Here is a 14777-nt window from a genome sequence, read left to right on the forward strand (position 1 = left end):
ACTACAAGCTAACTTTGATATGGAAAGAAACCTGTAGCTTCCTTGGTGCGATTATTTTAGCACCTGGAAGTGCCAGTAAGTCTTGGAAAGGTCAATTATTTCTGCTGTTATTAGAAAAAAATTTGATAATAGTCAAGAAAGTTGGAGAATTTCCTAGGAAGACGTATCTTTTACTCTATTTTGGTTTTCATCTTAATCCCTGCCTGTCTCTAACATGTCAAGTTATATAATAATTCTGTGCTTGGATTACCATTTAGCCATGCCTGATATTTCCCAAAACATTATTTTCATTACCATTCTATCATGCCAAAGTTTTCAGCCCCCTCCTGAAGGCAGCAGGTGGGTGATCAATTGTTCCAAGACTAATATTTTCTAAAGACTATTCGCAGATCTTCCCTTTTCTTGGAATGAGCTGTAGTTATCAGCTAACCATTCTTAACTACCAGGTACTTAACAGGGGAAAAGTAGAAGATGAGTCTTTCATAGTTGAAAGTGGTGACCGGGTAAAGTGTGTTTTTATTTGCTTTTGACCTTAATCCATGTTGATTAGAAGGAATGAGTGAGTAGATGAAGGGATAGGTGGACAGATGGGACCACAAATGGATGGATAGATGGATAAGATAGGTTTGATTGCTCTTCTGGGAAGATCCCAGCTTATAAATTAAGTGGGAAAGCTATTGGTGTATGAGAACTCCAGTTCCCCACCTCACACTTTTCTGTTCCTTATTCCCCAAGAGGTATAAGTTGGAAACTTCTTTCATCTTGATGCATACCACCAGCCTGTGCTAAACTTCCCTTTCCTTAAGGCCCATACTTATTTGCTTATGTTTCCCTGGGATCAGGGAAGAAATCTTATAAACTTCAATTTCTTTGATCTCCAGATATTCATAAGACTATCACTCTTTATCCCTAGAAGAATAAAGAAGAGAAAAAGTTATGAAACTGTTAGGAAATTAGCCCTATTGTAAGGAAAATCAAATTGTTTTTGCAGTGTATTTGAAAAGAAATCAATCTAACTGAAAAAAATGGGATATAGGTCTACAATTTGTCCATTTTTGGCACAAAGTGCCACCAAGACCAAGAGTCAGTGTCCTATAGAAAATTATCAATAAAATCCCAGAGAATGGAGGAAGAATGCTCTTCATGATGGACAATGACTTTTGTAAGGATGTGGATTAATTGGGTTCTTGAAAGGTAAAGAGGAGAATCTATGGCTGAAAACAAGAGGGAGCTCAGCCAGAACTCTATTGTGCCAACAATAAAATGATATAATGCCTGGCATCAACAAAAGCCTATATCCAAGCATACATCAGAAAGATATTACACATTTCGTTCCAGACCACTTTCTGCTTTCCCAGTCATAAGAAAGCTGTATTTACACTATACTGTTCTCTGTTTAGTGTGCAATAGCATTAAGCCCTCCAAATGCACATATCTTAATTGAAAAATGATTTATTGCAAAAAATACTAACAGTCATCTGAGCCCAGGTTGGGGGAGAACGGGGTGGGGAACTGGAGTTCTCATATATCAGTTTGGTTTCCTGCTTAGTTTAAAAGCTGCGGTCTTCTCAGAAGAGCAATCATCTTACACATCTCAACAGCAGGATGAAAATGTTCTGTAAACAATGCTGTAAACAGATGTGTTGTGACCCAGGCTTTGTTGCTCCTCTTCCAGAGCACAGGCAGAGTAGATTTAGCATAATTCGTAAGTGTCCTAGGATTTTTGGAATGGGAAATGAGCATTGGGTTCAAAATGATGTCTCAGCTGAATTAGCTCCTGATGAGAGAATCAGCCTCTTTGAAGCCAGACATTCACTTTTTCTCTGTAGGTATGAAAGTCCTTGATGGCATCTTCTTCCATCAGAAAGTTGTTTTGTGCAGCCACCTTCATCAGTGGTCTTAGCTAGGTCTTCTGGATAACTTGCTCCAACCTCTCCATCTGAACTTGCTGCTTCACCTTGCCCTTTTACATTATAAAGATGGCTTCTTTCTTTAAATCTCATGAATCTGCTAGCTTTCAACTTTTTATCTACATCTTCCTCATCTCTCTCAGCCTTCATAGAATTAAAGAGAATTAGGCCCTTTCTCTGAATTAGGCTTTGGCTTCAGAGAATATTGTGGCTGGTTTGATCTTTGACCCAGACCACTCCAACATTCTCCATATCAGCAATAAGGCTGCTTTACTTTCTTGTCATTGGTGTAGTCACAAGAGGAGCCCTTGAAGAACTTCTCCTTGGCCTTCACAACTCGGCTGCCTGTTTGCCACAAGAGTCCTAGCTTTTGGCCTATCGTGACTTCTGCCATGCCTTCCTTGCAAGGCTTAATCATTTGTAGCTTTTGATTTTTTTTTTTTTGTTGTTGTTGTTGTTATTGTTGTTTAGGATTCATTGAGGGTACAAAGAATTAGGTTACACTGACTGTGGTTGTTAGGTAAAGTCCCTTCTTGGAATGTCCAAGAAGTGTGCCGTACTCCGTGACCCTCCCATCCCCTGCCCACCTCCCCTCCCTGGAATCCCTCATTCCCTTCCCCCCACCTTGTATTAGATCACCCAAGGGCATTAATCCCACTCATGTAAGTGCCATCCTCATGGCCTAAGTACTTCCCAATGACCCCATCTCCAAATGTCATTACACTGGGATTAGAGTTTCAACATACGAATGGATGGGGAGAGACACACATTTCCTTCATTGGGGGGTGTGTGTGTGTGTGTGATTCTTATTTCTTGTTTTGGGACAAAGGAGCCTCTCTGCCTTTTTGGAAAATTGAGGCTGCTTAGCAACTGACCTATCCACTCATGGTATTTTAGTATTTCCTTACATTTCCTTCCTTTTCTTCCATTTTCTTTCATCTCTATTACACACACACACACACACACAGACACAAATTACTACTAATGTATTTTGTCTTATTCAGTAAAAAGGAGATTTGCTTATCCGAGTGAAAGTTCTGTTTTTGTGTTTCTAAGTCAGTAGCATGCATTAAAAGTAATTGTTTCACAAGAAAGCTTTGTCAGTTGGGTGTAGGATTCCCAGGAGCACAGACCAGACTCCTACTGAGCACCTCATCAGTCACTGAGATCAGGAAATCGTGTTAACAAGCCAAGAACAGGTACCTCACACTGCCCACTGCAGCAGGACACAGCAAGCCGCCCTGTTGGGGGCTTCTGCTTATACTGAGAAAAGAAGATCACAGCCAATTTGTGATTTTAGAAGACCAAATATTCATCTAGTAATTTTCCCTGCTTTGGGCAGCTACCTAACGTTAGTTGCAGGCTTTGTTAGTAGTGGCCTGTGCACTCACGTTTAGGTGGGTCACCGGGACATTGGCAATGCCAGGCGAGGGCAGGGCAGCTCAAGGAAATCAAATTACTGCCTCTCAGCCCTTTGTCCTCCTTCCTCCACCCTGGCCCTACAATCACATTAAAGCTGCCTTATTCTTTGCAAAATCATCCCTGATGAGGAGTTTCTAATTGATCCCCAAAAGATTGATTGAGGTGACTTGAAGACATGTCTCTGTAGTCTCGATATTAAAGTGATATGATTACAGTGAAGCAGATTATTTTTCTGAACGTCTCAGAGGTCTTAATGGCCTGAAGCTCGGAGTGTGAGATTTTTGAGCATTTTTTTCACATGTGTCTAAACAAAAGATCTCCTTCATTTATGTATGTTCTCATGGGTTCAGTGGTTCTTGCAAATAATACACTTGTGAAATGTTGGTTTAAGGTGGCAGCTCCTGGAGGCACTTACAATTTAGATTGTCTCTAGATAAAAGGGCCAAAGGGGCACAACTCTTTTGGAATAATAATAACAACAATAGCTATCATTGAGAATCTATTATGGTGGATACTGTTTGCTATAAAGGGAATAGTTGTCTTCTCCACACCCCCAAATTTATATACTGGACCATTAACCTTCAAGGAGGGGCCTTTGGGAGAAAATTAGGGTCAGATGAGGTCACGAGGGTGGGCCCCTCATGATGTTATTAATTTCCTTAGGAAAAGAGGGGGAACTATGGGATTTTTCTCTCTCACTTCATCAAGGAAAGTCACAGCCAGGAAGAGGGTATTCTGACCTCTCACTTCCAGCCTCCAGAAAACCCTAAGACACAAACATTATTTAAGCTGTCCAGCCTGTGGTTATTTGTTACAGAGGCCCTAACTGACTGAGACACTGGTCCAAGGGATTGAATTCTCACACATTTCAGGAAACTGAAATACATGCAGTGTAAGAAGTCACACAACTGTTGAGTGGCACAGCCGAGATTCAGAGGGAGGCTGCCTGAATGTGTTTACAGACGTGATGAATGTTGGACACTGCTGTGACAGTGTGAATGCGGGGGGGGTTTTGGCGAATGCTGTCATGACAATGCTATGAGAGACCAAGCCGAGAACAAGAAAGTAGAATAGCAACGCAGTCCCAGCAGCTAAGGCCAATGACTGCACTGGGGAGCATGAGCTAGGGTGGCGCTATGAAGATGTCCCGAATGGAGGGAAAGGAGCCAGAGTTTATAACCCCCCTCCTCCATCGACCTGTAATTGGGTGTGGTTGTCTGCAGGGGTGGGATATAATCTTGAGTGATGCAGCCACCTTTGGTTGAAGGCAATGCTTGACAAGGGACACCTGGGAGCCATTAGCAGCCAATATTCCCAGCAGCTGGAAGTAACCAATCTGTTGGTAAAGGGGTGATCACAGCAGTGCCCCCCTTCATCATCTGCCTGTGGGGCCATATGTGGGGAAATTTACCAAATCAAAGTGATGAAGGAAGGGTGTTTCATGAGAAGGACACATGGGCTCTCTAAAAGAGGGGAGGATTTCACCAGGGAAGAGTGATGAAGCTTTCTAGGGAGAGGAGGACACACTTGTAAATAATTCTTGAACTGATTAACAGGTTGTATTTGAGGAATTGAAAAGCCAGTGCGGCTGAGGCAGAAAACCAAGTGGATGTTTGGTGTAGGCTGCAACCGGTCACCCAGAGCTTTCATGCAAAGGTAAGCACGAAACCTTTATCCAAAGAACAATGGGAAACTCCTGAACCATTTTAAATGCACGGATAGCAATGATAAAATCTGTATTTCAAAAGATTGTTCTGAGTCAAGGATTGGGCATGAACAAGAGATTGGGGATGATGTGGGAAACAGGGAGAAGGCTAATGCTGCCTTCCAGACAAAAGAGACCATGTTTGCTTCAATGAGGTGGCATGGTAGGGGAAGAGAAGGTGACAGCAAAGATGGAAAGAAGTGTGTGTGCTTTTCAATTAAATACTTAGAGCCCTGGGTGATTGCATTTGAAGGTACAGGGGAAGGAGGTATAGAGAACAACGCCTAGGACTCTAAATTCATGCAGCTGGGAAGAGGAGCGGCTTTTTACTAAGATGGGTCAATAGAAAGAAGGAATTTCACTTAATCGGTGAAGATGAGAAGTGTTCCTTTGTAAGCATGCTGAATCACTTTCCCCATGACATAAACAGGCAGCCGAGTGAGTGGCTCTGCTGTGCACAGAAAGCCTAGGTTTTAGGTGGAGGTGGGAGTATCTTGCGTGCAGTGTAGAGCTAAGGCCATGTGCACAAGTGAGACCCCTCAGAAACAGTGTGCTAAGAAGAAGGAAAGGGTTCTAGTGAGAGCCAGGGGGGACGTTTCCAGGCATATCCATGGGCACGAGTGTCTGAAGGATACAGAGAAGGGCAACAGGGCAGAGGGCGACCAAGGCAAAACAGAGCTTCAGGCAGAGAGTGTGCGTCTGCCACTGGGGGTGCTGGTAGCCTCAGTGAAGGTGCTCCGGTGGAGTTCCCTGGGCAGAGAGGACATGTTGAACTGGACTGAGGACTGAGTAGTGGAGAGGAAGGGGAAACCCCACATGACTCCCTCAAGACAATAGGGCAAAGCTCTATCAAAAGAGTGGCGTTGAGGAAGAGTATTTGTTCTGTTTGTGTTTAAATCACACGAAAAATCCGGGCACGGGTAGAAGCTGGTGGGAAGGATCCAGGTGAATGGGAGAGAATGAACACACAAACAAAGGCAAGGAGAACACGGAGATCAAAATACCCCAGCCACGGGAGGAGTGGGCAGACAGGTGGCTCCTGTAACCGCCCAGGAGAGGCAGAGGACAGAAGTGCAAATTAAAGTAAGTTTTAGCACTTGGGATCCAGATGGGTCTGAGCGCCCACTCTGATTTTCTCCATGAAGGGAAGTGGAGGTCAGGCTGACACCATGGACTCTTACTTATAAAACTCAATTGGATTAGATTAGAATGGATTGGTTTGGATCGGAGAGGGACATTGACCCCAATGAAATAAAAAGAATAAGTCAGAACGTTAAAAAAAGGAGGAGGCACTCAGAAAAAGAACCAAATAAATTGAACCTAGAAAGTTACAAGAAAAGAATGATCAACTCAGAATTGTTTTCCGTGTGCCTGTTCAGAGCGTCCTGGCATCACACATAACAGTCCAGGGGCACCCACTGTCTGGTAGCTTACAATAAGACCCAAATCTTACATCGTCTTCTCCAACCATTGCAATGTTTAAGAAAAAAACTAAATCAGCATTTTGTAAAGTGGCTAGTTTTGAAAGACATAGAATGAATTGTTCTCTGGGGCCTGTTTAAGAATTTGGAGAAAATATAAGGCAATTTAAAAAGCAATAAGCTATTTTACTCAGCAGTCTGGCCATCTCAAAATGCATCCTGCTCCAGCTTTCAACTTTGTCTCCTGCTTCTTTGATTTTAATCACTAAAAAAATCACATTGCAATGCTTCCCTTTCTAAATGAATGTGTTACTGGCAGTGTCCACAGTGGGGAAAGAACAAATTGGAAAATGCATTTAGGCTTCTTTGCATACTTCCTGATAGCAGATTAGTTTAATTTACACAACTATAACAGTTTAACTTTATCCAAGAATTTAACACTTGAAAATATGCAATGAGTTTTGATTCTTAGTAAGAAAAGTAACTTAAAAATGCACAAATACCTGTAATCCAGGTGTAACTATTAGGACTAAAAATTGTATTTGATATTTAATATTTTGACTTATGACCAAAATCGTAGTATTTTTCAGCAATATACGTAATACTCTCCATTCTCAATTAAATATTGATTCATAATTTTAAATTATAATGCAATTATAAATTCAAAGAAGTTAAAAATAATCATTACTTTCAGCTTTCTATAGAAATTTTAAACATGTATTTAAGACCCTTAGAAATCTTTTGTTTTTCCATCCAGCGTAAGCCCAAACAGTGTTTAAATAAAATATCTTTTAAGTTGACTTCCTTAAACAGAGATCCTCAAATAGCGGCCCACGGGCCACATGAGGCGGTGTGATTGTATTTCTTCTCATTTTGTTTTTTTTACTTTAAAATAAGATATATGCAGTGTGTATAGGAATTTGTTCATAGTTTTGTTTTTTTTTTTAAACTATAGTCCAGCCCTCCAACGGTCAGAGGGACAGTGAATCGGACCCCTGTTTAAAAAGTTTGAGGACACCTGCCCTTAAACATAATGTTATAAATATTTGCCTAACAAAAAATTATGAACCATAATATTAAAAACAAACGGAATAAAGATGGTGGTTTGCACACCCCAAGATTTGCATCCCTTCCCAAGTTCCATTAAAATGAAAATAAAGATATTTCTAGACTTTGAGTTACAAGAACTAAGAGAATAGGAGGAGAAAGATCAACAGCCATATTTTGGATGCTGGGAAATAGAACAAGTGTCCCTGGAATTGGGAAGCTTGAGAAAGCTGAATCTTACATCAGCAGTGGAAAAAATCAGAATGAGATTTATACCTGGAATCCCCAGATTGCCAGGACATGACCATGCGAGTATGTGGGTAAAAGTAGGAATAGGATTTGAAACTCTGAAAGTGGTGAAAGATGGATGCCCGGATCTCACCACACACTACAAGAAGGACACTTGATGTTCTCTGAGAAGAGTGGGAGATTATAAAGGGAGAGAAAAAATTTTAAATCAAAATAGCCATCCTTATCCTGAGAGAGTCAAGGAAAAAACAACAGTAGAACCAGGAAGCAAGGATGGTATAAAACAGAAAATATTTACATGTGGAAGCTCCCCCCACCTCAAATAAAAAGACTTATGGAAAACTCAATAGAAAATTTAGAAACTTAGTGGAGGACGTCATTTAGAAATTAGAACAATTCAATAAGAAAACTTTAAAAACCATAAAAAAAAAAAAAAACTAACAGAGGAATTGAAGAGGCCTAACATAAACAAGAGTGCTGGAGATAAAGAACTTGTGCATAAACATAAAAACATTTCCTAGAACTGAAGGATCTGTGTTGTCAGACGAATAATGTGAGAATACAGATCCAGACTGAGACAGATATTATTAGAAAACTTTAGAGCCCTGGGTGGCGCCTGTGGCTCAAGGAGTAGGGCACTGGCCCCATGTGCCCGGGGTGGCAGGTTTGAACCTGGCCCTGGCCAAAAACTGCGGGGGAAAAAAACAAACAAAAAAAACTTTAGAGCCCTTTGGGGTGGGTGGAAGGGAAGACCCTATAGGGTCCAAGAAAGGCAAAAAAAGAAATAAAAAAAAATTGGTCATATGAGAAGTTTCAAGAATTTGAATGACCTCAAACTGGTTATTAACAACACTGGAACCAACAGCAACAAAAGAATAAACTTCAAAATTATCAAAGAAAATAAAATCCAAGTTTTGTGGTGAGCTTACAACTAATTACTTTTACAAGTAGGATAAAGAGATTTTCAGTTTCTATGGTCTCAAACTTTTACTGTCTAAATATCTTTTTCAGAAGTCTATTAAAATCTTCTCCAGAGTTTAACAATGACCCACTTGTCTAGGTCTGCCTACAACTTTTCCAGCTTTAGGACATCCCTGGAAAACTCTTAGTCTCAGACAAAGCAGGACCACAATCACCCTGTTGTAGACTAAACCATGCAAGAATTCATTTTAAGCAAAGCTTAAAAGAACCAAATTGATTTCAAGTAGTTTGACTGCCCAACTCCAACAAAGTCCAACAATTTTTTTAAAAAGGAAGGTAAAAATTAAGCACTAAAATATATAAAAATCTCTCAACATCCAATGGCTCATAAAACTTGCCAGCCATGAAAGAAACAGGAATATGTGACCCATATTGAGGGGGGAAAAAAATCTGTCAATGAAAGAGTATAAATTAACTGAGATGATAGAACTTGTTAAAAATAATTTTAAAATGTTTTATAAATACATTGTGAATGGAAAGAAAAACATAGAAATAATGAAAATACGTAAAGAAATGAGTAGGACTTCTAGAGATGAAACCTTGCAAGATCTGAAATGAATAGTTCAGAGTGTTTACCAGCAGATTAGATACTTCACAGAGACAAGATCAGTGACTTTGGAGCTGCCCAGAGCCCTCAAGAGCTCTTTCAGCTTTCCGTTTGGTGTTTTATGGAGCCCAGAAACAGCGTTATGAAGCCAATATATTCTGTGGGGCAGCACACGTGGAGGAACCACGTAAAGATGGTACGTGAGGAGGAAAAGCTCAGATACTTCCTACAGTTGGTGAGGGTCCTAACTGTCCCAGCATCTCCATCAGCCCTCCAGGTGAATGAATCTGGCCTCAGTTGCCATGTGACCACAACTACGTGAGATATCCCGAGCCAGAGCTGTCAAGATCACCCAGCTGAGCCAATCAACCCATGCAACTGTAAGAGTTAATAAAATAGTTACTACATAAAGCTACATTTTTAAAAAGGTAGAATCGTATAGATTGGTTTTTCAACCGGGGTGCCACGGCACACTAGTGTACCATGAGGACCTTAGGTGTGACATGAAAATTTTTGAAGATTGTTAAATTATTTTCAAAAGACGTTCAAAGCACAGTAAATATATTCTTTTTACTCTTTTTTTTTTTATCAACATAATTTAAGTGTGCCATGGAAGTTTAACTATAGGTTCAAGTGTGCTGTGAGATAAAAAAGGTTGAAAAACACGAGTATAAGTCCACAGAAGTGTTGACTTTTGGAGACATGGTGAAACAGAGGCAGCCACGTCTTATAAGTGTTCGTCATTGAAATACGTGAGCATCATGTGCAGCCTGCCTTTTTAGCTCTCAGTTCAACCAAGCCTGTGTTGCTGTTGAAGTTAACATCGTGTTACCTGGAACCTTCCTTCCGAAATGTCCTTCTCAGCCCTTTAACAACCAAACAATACTACTTCTAGTGTTTACACCAACACCATTTCAACCACTACCTTCACAGACTGTGTGTGTGTGTCACCAAGTGTAGGAGGTAAGAGGGAAAGCAATAATACTGTTGCATGGTTGTTAAACAAGAACAGAAACCCCCAAGGCTGGGGCCAGGGAGGAGAGATGGGCTCCTGACAAGACCACAGCCAGCTGACTTGGAGTATGGGATGCTGAGTCTTTTAAAGACGGTATGAAATCCTATAATACAACAGCACCACACTCCAGTTATATTTTGAGTTAAAGTGCCTTCTGGAGGCCATTTTTAGTATCTGTTTCCATAGGAAAATGTGCTTCACATTAAGGTAATCTCTTAATGATCCTTTCCTGAGAAAGTGCACATTTGTAACATCACAAAGCCCAGTCCTTCATCGGCCCGACTGCAAAAAGTTCACTCCTACAGATAAACAGTTTTTCATAAATCAGGGTTAAATAAGACTGGTAAGGATGGTTCATAACTCTTCCACATATCTCTCCCTCCTTCGTACCTTCCCAGTACTGCTGTTCTGATCTATTGCTATTGGTTTTCTCACTCATGGCTTCTCTCCTAGTCTAGGTTAAAAGCACAGTGGTGACTGAGGACCATGACTCACACTCCCCCAGATGCTTTCCTGACAGTATCTGGCCCTTTACAGGCTTCCCCTACACTTAGGTTTAATTTATATTTTTACTCTTCTCACTCATATGGTAGTAGTGGTGTAAAACCAGGGTTCCTTGCGATTTTTCATGAGAGTACTCAGGTTCACGTGTCATACGCCTACAATAGCTCACTTCTGAGTGGACCAAGATGCATTGTTGCCTTACTCAGGGTGAGGAAACCTGGGTTGCCCAAATTCCAGTCCTGTGTCTGCATAAACCAGGATACCTGGCACCATTATAAAACCACATTGCAGAGACTGGATTGGATTCCCTTTATGGCCCAGAGCAGCATTAAAATCAAATAATCCAGGCTAGTAATCCCAGCACTCTAAAAGGCTGAGGCAGGTGGATAGCCTGAGCAAGAGTGAGACCACATCTCTAAAAATAGCTGGGCGTTGTGGCATGCACCTGTAGTTCCAGCTACTTGGGAGGCTGAGGCAAGGGAATCACTTGCGCCCAAGAGTTTGAAGTTGCTGTGAGCTATGATGTCACAGCACACTACCAAGGATGACAAAGTAAGACTCTGTTTCAAACAAATAACAACAATAAAACCCCACTAAAAAAGCCATAGCAGAAGGTAATGGTAAGATTGACAACTCCAGTGATTAGTTGGCATAATCATTCTAGGAGCTATCTGAAATAAGAATTACCTTCCAGAGCAGGCCACGTGGGGCTCCCCTAGGTTTTAAGAACACAAGCAGGTTGGGGGAAGAAAGATAAGTGGGCAAAGAAAATCTGAGAGTCAATTGTTGCAATTGGGGCAGAAACAGCCTTTGAACATCAGGACATCTGGGAGGCCCAGTGGGGACCCTTAGGGACTGTGACACTAGCTCTGGGTAGAACTTTCATTTCAAAAGTTCTAGAGCACGTGGTAAGACAGAGACAGCCCCGTATCATTTTTGCTTTCTGTGTCTTCTCATTTTTTCTTCTTAGTGTTCATCTGTGTTTGGTTCATGGCTTCACCTGCTCTCAATCCTATTTGTTTTATTTTACCCACCAGGCACTGTGTGGCACTAGTGACTGCCTCACACTACTAGTTACCATCTAGTGACTGAATATGATACCGCAGATATCATCAGGTAGAATGATCTAGCAGGAATGTCAGAGGGGGAAGAGGCTAGGGAGCTTCATCATCACACCTTTTGAGAAATGGATCTGATGGTAGCTGCAGGGATCTATAAATTTACAGCATCCCTGTTCTTTAAAAGGATGCTGTCTTAAAAATACCATATTTAGAAATCAAACAATGTGCTTTCATTGCATGAACTTTTCACATTTGCTTAAAAAGATCACTTAAAAGCAGAGGTGGGACGGAGTTGCATAATGAGAATTAAGAATAATAGGAGGAAGATTTTTGTAAATGGTGCTCTGAGCTTGACATGGTGGTGGGAGGAGCCAGGATCCACTCATCAAGTGGAGAAATTCGAGGTTATGATAAATGGAGGTCCCCGAATTATAAAAATACATTGTGTAGTCACAACGATCAAATGTCAGTGTGATTATTTGTGTCTGAGTTGGGAACACTTTGTGGCTATCTATGAGTTTTCCATATGCTTCTAGGAAATTACCAAGCACAGATCTTAAATCTCACATCATGAGTATTGTGGGGAAGAAATAGTAGTTCAATTGCTACTAACAGTTATCATATCTGGAGAAATATATTTTTGCACTCACAAAAGATGATGTGAGACAGCAGGTCTCAGCACTGCAAAAAAAAAAAAAAATGATCCCTTTCCAAAATTTATTCCTCTACTGTTTACACATCTGTCACCACCGCCCTGTTCTCTCCCGTGTCCGTGTATGAATTTACTGAGCTGGGAATGTCAGATTGATTAGATGTGTCTCCAGGTCAGTCGGGAAACAAAGAGGGGATCAGACTACTGCTGGAAGGGGAACTAAGATCATCACAAATCACCCAGGAAACAAGATCAATGCATAGCCAAAGCTCACACCTCTCAGGAGCACAGATAAAGCAGAGATGAACTCCAGCTGGTGGAATTGGGGGACTCCAGGCCCCTTCCCTGAGCCTGGACCTCCCCAGGGGGAACGCCGCAAGGTGGACCTTTAGGACCTAGAAACACTAATTTATGAATAGTTGAAGAAACTCTCTATAGTCTATTTGGGGAAGAAAAAAATCAATGGAAAACATCAGAATTATCCTCAACACTTGAAGGGTTACCAAGCTGATGAGGATGAATCTTAGTTTTAAGGCCCTCCAGAAAAACCAAGGATGCAATTGAGGAGGCAAAAGGGGTCTCAAGAGAGAAACTCACTTCCAATAATTTAAAATTAAAGAAAACGTTGTTAAATTCAGCCCTTTCTCCCCCTAAATCAGTGTACAGCAAAGAGCCTCATATAAAAGGTGCATTCTCTGTATAAACAGTCACTTTACCTCACTTGGATAATTCCTGAATGATATAAAGTATTGAGTGTCTTTTTGTAAACATGTAAATCATAAGTGCTAAGGACAAATATCCCATTAAAATATAGAAGTATACCCCACAGTGATCACCCCAAGCCTTCCTCCTCTCTTCCTCCCTCCAATAAGCAAGTGAATCTTACAGAAGAAAAGCTCAGCCGAAAGTTATTTGTATAAACATTGATCAATTATGAGATTCCACAACAGAATAACAAGAGGAAAACGGAACTCAGATGAGTAACAAATAGGCTGCCATCACTTTGACAAATTTAGTATAATTATATTAAGTAACTTAAAAGAGTCCAAAGAAAGAATATGAAAACGCATTTTGATATCTGCACTGGTACGTTCTTCAGAACGTTCTAAAGACCTATTTGTCCATACCGGTTAAGTACCATCGGCAGGTGTATTTCATAAGTATGGCAAAGGCATTGAGATTTACAAAAAACACAGTGGTTCTTATTTGTTATGTCACAGTAGAGCTGTGATATATTCCAAGGGCAGGCACTCACTCTAATCCTTTAAAACATAGGGACAGACTCATTCATCCAACTAATCAATATGAATTTCCTGGTCCAGAAAAGAAGTATAAATCAGTAGGTGCCCCATGGTCAGGTTTCTCATCCGCCCCTCCTAGCTGAAGGAGAGGGGAAAGTGGGGAATGTGTGAGCAGGAAAATGATTTGGGCTTTTATATTGACAGGCGTTACCAGTGGGTTGCAAATTCTCCATGGCAGCTGTGCCCTCATCACTGGTGCTCAAGGTAAGGCAGGGAAATTGGGGGGGAGGTTGGGGGTACTTGTGCCTGATCACAATGTGGTACGTTGCAGAAGATGATGTTTTCCATTAGGGAACATGGAAGAAAAGAAAAATTGTGACAAATTTGCCCCATCCGTCTAGCAAGATGCATGTTCACTTAAAGGGATTATTTGGCTTGTACCTTTGTTGTAACTGTCTAAAGTTGACCAATCGGTACATATTTTGATGAACCCCCAAATAGGTGTCAGACACAATTCTAACCTGCTATTCTGTTCTTTGTTATAACTTTTCCCTGTCCATCAGAGTGGAAAATGACTTAACGTCTCTGTTGGGGCAACTTTGGCTGCCAGCTTGACCCTCTGTGTCCTCCCCCCTCCCTCTGTGTGTGCACATCCGCACAAATCCTGCACTGTCCCCTGCAGCCTGTCTGCTCCTCAGCCCCAGCACTGACCTGTGGAATATATCTGAGGATGCAAGAGTTTCAAGGAGCAGATCTTTTTCACCCTTGTGATGGCCCCTTGTGATTTGCTGTCCCTGTTACCCTGCAAGGGCAGACTCATTGCCCCAGCAGGTGTAAGCACAGTCAGCCTAAGGGATGACCTCATCAGTAGGGCTGTCTCACCCGGGTCACACCCCTTCCTGGGATAGCCCAAATGGCTGAGGAGACAGGACTTTAAAGTCCTGGTCTACTAGGCATAACTCAGGACAGTGCTGAATGGCCGGAAATCTCAAGTTGAGGCTGAATTTCTCCAACTCCTAATT

General features: G+C 41.4%; 1 long non-coding RNA gene across 1 annotated transcript in view; it reads left to right on the forward strand.

Moving 5' to 3' along the window:
- Nucleotides 1-4933: 4933 nt before the first annotated feature.
- The window catches only part of LOC128572272 (uncharacterized), a 35331-nt gene continuing 25487 nt past the window's right edge, over nucleotides 4934-14777 (forward strand). Inside the window, exons 1-2 of the long non-coding RNA XR_008376156.1 lie at nucleotides 4934-4988; nucleotides 13960-14019. This is a non-coding gene — a long non-coding RNA (uncharacterized LOC128572272). The remainder of the gene's footprint in view (nucleotides 4989-13959; nucleotides 14020-14777) is intronic.

This window comes from Nycticebus coucang, chromosome 2 (genome assembly GCF_027406575.1).
Source record: "Nycticebus coucang isolate mNycCou1 chromosome 2, mNycCou1.pri, whole genome shotgun sequence".
In the NCBI taxonomy this organism is placed as follows: Eukaryota; Metazoa; Chordata; class Mammalia; order Primates; family Lorisidae; genus Nycticebus; species Nycticebus coucang.